Source organism: Ambystoma mexicanum, chromosome 12 (genome assembly GCF_040938575.1).
Source record: "Ambystoma mexicanum isolate Mex_15411 chromosome 12, UKY_AmexF1_1, whole genome shotgun sequence".
Classification (NCBI taxonomy): Eukaryota; Metazoa; Chordata; class Amphibia; order Caudata; family Ambystomatidae; genus Ambystoma; species Ambystoma mexicanum.
Genome location: NC_090936.1, coordinates 455,321,632 through 455,325,783, shown reverse-complemented (window position 1 = coordinate 455,325,783; position 4,152 = coordinate 455,321,632). Strand labels below are relative to the sequence as shown.

The 4,152-nt window shown below is 39.3% G+C and overlaps 1 long non-coding RNA gene across 1 annotated transcript; it reads left to right on the top strand.

The window, feature by feature from the left end:
• The first annotated feature begins 1,820 nt into the window (after positions 1–1,820).
• Positions 1,821–2,826, top strand: LOC138512977 (uncharacterized). The gene is made up of 2 exons (XR_011281645.1): positions 1,821–2,000; positions 2,380–2,826. It is a non-coding gene; the product is annotated as an uncharacterized lncRNA (long non-coding RNA).
• The last annotated feature ends 1,326 nt before the right edge of the window (positions 2,827–4,152 follow it).

Below are 4,152 nucleotides of genomic sequence, written 5' to 3'. Positions count from 1 at the left end.
GAAAAAATCCTGTCAGCATTTAACCCATTTAGGGGCCAAATCAAGGTGTACCGTCGATACATCGACGATATACTTATGATTTGGGAAGGCTCATCAACATCATTGACTTTATTTGTTCAATGGCTTAATGCGGTAGACTTAGATATTCATTTCACTTTTGAATATTCAGTATCTAGAATTCCTTTCTTGGATTTGTCTATTTTTTTCAAAGAAGGGTATCTCTGCACAGAATTACATAGAAAACCCACAGAGAGAAATACCACGTTGAAATATGAGAGCCAACATCCAGCCAGTTTACTTTGTAACTTACCATATGGGATGTTCTTACGGCTACGCCGTAACTGCACAGATATCGCAGATTTTGTCAAACATGCAGCAATTTTGGAAAAAAGACTATTGGAACGGGGATATCCAAAGAAACTTATAAAAAAATCCAAAAAGAGAGCTCGATATATCAACAGAGACCTCTTATTGACACCCAAGCGAGACATTGAAAAGAAAGATGAATTAGTATGTGTCTCAACTTTTTGTCAACACAGTAATGCTATTAGAGGGATCATCTTAAAAAACTGGCGAATTCTTAATACATCAGGAACATCTATACCCAGACCTCTATTTGCTTTCAAAAAAAGTAAAAATTTGAAGCAAAAGATTACTCGTGCCAGTAGAACTTTTCCTAAAGTGCATAAATCCGCGATACCAATTCTAACCCAGTGGTGGGACACTATCCCTGCACTTCATGTGTTGCTTGTAAGTTTTCCAAAAAAACTACGTCATTTGATTCACAGACCAGAAAGTGGACCCTTCGTACCTTTACCACTTGTAAAAGTAAGAATGTCATTTATGCCATTCGTTGCCCATGCCAGTTGTTTTATGTAGGCAAAACAACCAGAGAAGTGAGTACCCGTATTAACGAACATCGTTCAAAGATCAGAACTCGAAACCTCAATGCCCCAATGGTAATCCATTTTGTCGAGATGGGCCATACGGCTGATCAGATGGAATGGTTTTGCATAGAAAAAGTATATGCACAAAACCAACCCCAACTATTAAAAAATTTAGATTACAAGGAACAAATGTGGATATTTAATCTAAAAACATTAACATTGGGCCTTAATACCATGGAACCATGGAATTCGAGTAACTAAATACTACCTGTCATAACATTTTATATATGTCGGGTAGTACACTGGTATACTGCCTAATCACGTGCGTCTTTCATCTGAGAGGGTACGGCCATTTAGAACGTAGGCCAGTTCAGTTTGTGGTCACGTGGTTAATTACGTGATCACATGATGTTTTTCACGCATATATCAATACCCTTGAAACGGTGATACTGTGTTGAACGCCACTTTCAATCGGACCCAGCTGGGATACGGGTGACTAGCTACTGTGAGAACTGGCGAGTTCTTTCGCTTAAGGTAAACATTCTGTCCTGTGGGGGCCTTTCGAATCACGGCGGTTTTCCAAATCGCTTCTTGCCTTTATTGTTTAGAGAAGGGAGCCCTACATCCTTGGCTTTCCGTTAAACCCCATCCGAGTCAAGCAATCTGGAGTCGGAAATATTGAGCAATATTCAAATGCAACCCCTCCCCCCCTACCTTTTTGAAATTCTCTAAATAGTAAGCTTTTCAGCAAGCCGTATTTGTTTAGTCACAATTGTGGTATTAATTCATCAATTTATTTTCAATTGGAAGTAATTCACTTTGGGTGTAGCCAATAATATAATTGTAAGAACAATCGGTCTCTCACATACTCAAACTCTTGTGTTGTGTTTAGGCCCATATAACATCAGGTGCAGCCAACCCTGGACCCGGGGAGTCACCTTCAAATTTATGACCGCTGGTTGAACGAGCGTTTGGACATTCTCGAGAAGAACGTTGGCGTCCATACACTTCGCTATCTGCAGGAACTTCTACGGAGAAGCTATTGTTTAATATAAGTGAACACAGCGTACAATTTAAGGAAGAGACGCACAGCCTTCCATTGCATGAATGAAGGTTAGTTAATATTCTTTAGGTTTATCTTAAGTATGTGACTCTCGTGTCCTGTCCGTGGGCCGCTGTAGTGGAGGATCGACATATTGACCTTGTGATATTTATGTGTACATTTGTATATCTGTAGCATTGATTCTGTCTATGGCCTGGCTCTTATCTGCCTCTCGGAGACACCAATACAAGAGGGTAGCACTACTTTCTGCCAGACACCTCAGGTCCATCCTGGAACTTTTCCCGGGTTGGTAGCAGGCTCTTGTATATTATTACCTATTGTTCCACTATAGATATTTTTATTATGGATGTTATATGTTTTTTGTCCAAGTACAAGGGCTTCACACATTGATATGTATTATCTGTGATTTTCTTTCTTTCTTGATGTTAGAATATACTTTTGTTACTCCTGATGAAGACGTCACTACACTAAAGTATATACGTCGAAACCGGTCGAGTTTGGACTAAGATGAGGTCGTGGTTAGAAAACTCTGGGACCCATCTTAATTGCCTAGGCCACTGATGTCATCTGCTGTGGCCCGTCAAATTGATTTCATGTTCTTTCTATAAATCTTTCAGATGAATTAATTATGATGAATTTTCTTATAGATTTTATGTCGTACATTGATTGGTGTTTAGTATGAATGGTTTGTCTAAATGGATGGATGAGGTTGTATGCTTGGATGATTGAATAAGATGATTTTTATTATATAGATGTGTCTTTTTTAATAAAAGTTGTTTCCTGCTATGTAAATTGTTATTACAAGTGCAGATTTAATCATGATTTGTTTGATATATTAAATTAGTATCAGGTTTAATAAAATCCTTGATACCGTTATTTTTGAATTGTTTCCTTTGGATGTCTTTCCGCTATCTAAATCAAGGCCAATCCCAGCCAGCTGGTCAAAGTGAAGGGCAATCTGTGGAGATGGGTTCTGAGTGTGCCCAACGCAGCCCCCCTCAAAGCTATGCAATTCGAGTTCAGACTTTTATCAAGGAAGGTGCGTGTTCAGTGGAGATTATTGTCCCTTTTTTCACAAATTAACCATTGCACCCACTGACTCTTTATAGAGTGGGGTAAAAACTTGTATGGAAATGAAACAAGGGCAGGTCGTCTACTCATATTTTCTGGAAAGGCTAAGAGAGCAGGGCGTTTTAACATTGAAGGATGCTGACCGTGATCTTAGCGACCTGATAGCGAACCCCGAAAATGTGAAAATTGCCTTGTATAATGGGGATTGGTGGCGTACATTTGAACAGTTGCATAATTACGCATCGCTGTCCCATCTTGATCACGAACAAACAAAATAGGCAGAGTGGCCCCCTACCTGCTTATGTTCCCTAATCGCTCTTTAAGATCAGTCATCCTGCTATTTAGACGGAACCTACTGTTGACAAGACAGGTACTGTTAAAAAGGAAACACATTTGCTGTGGCGAATCCATGTGCTGATTTTGTAACGATAAAGGGGCAATAGAAACCGCAGGGCATCTACTACTGGAATGTCCAGCCCTTGATGTGCAAAGAATGGTGCACCTTAAAAAATTGCTCCACAGAATAAGTTGGGCAGACAAAGAGAGTTTGTGGGAAAGCTGTCTAAATGCCAACATGTCATCAGTTGGTATATCCGTGCCAGGATTCTTTCATTCTTTGAAGTGGTAGTGCCATTAGATATCAAGGAGAGTGTATAGCTACAGATCAATTCTGAAGTGATCTTAAACTTTTTTTTTGTATATTGAATGATTTATGATAACTGATTTTTCGATGCTGTTTGTATTGCTATTGCTGTGTATTACCTGAAAGATGGATTTTAAAGCTGTTAATATGATGTCAGATGATAAGATTATTCTTATGTAATTGTTTACTTTTAAAAATGATGTTCCTTTGTTTGCTTTTATTTGTATGTGATGATCAATCTGTTGTATTGTAAAGGTTATCTGTGTCTGAGGTCCAAAATGTAATGGCTGATGCCCAGGGACCTCATTTTACCAATATGCCAGGGGTAGTGAAAGTGACATCACATGACCCATGACCTCAAATGACATCACAGGAAGTGATGTCATTTGTCCCCACCCCAAAGTGACATCATGGGAAGCAATGGAACGCGGCCCCCTTCACAAAACAGGAAGTGGCATCACATAGCATTGTTCCTAAGTGAACTACGA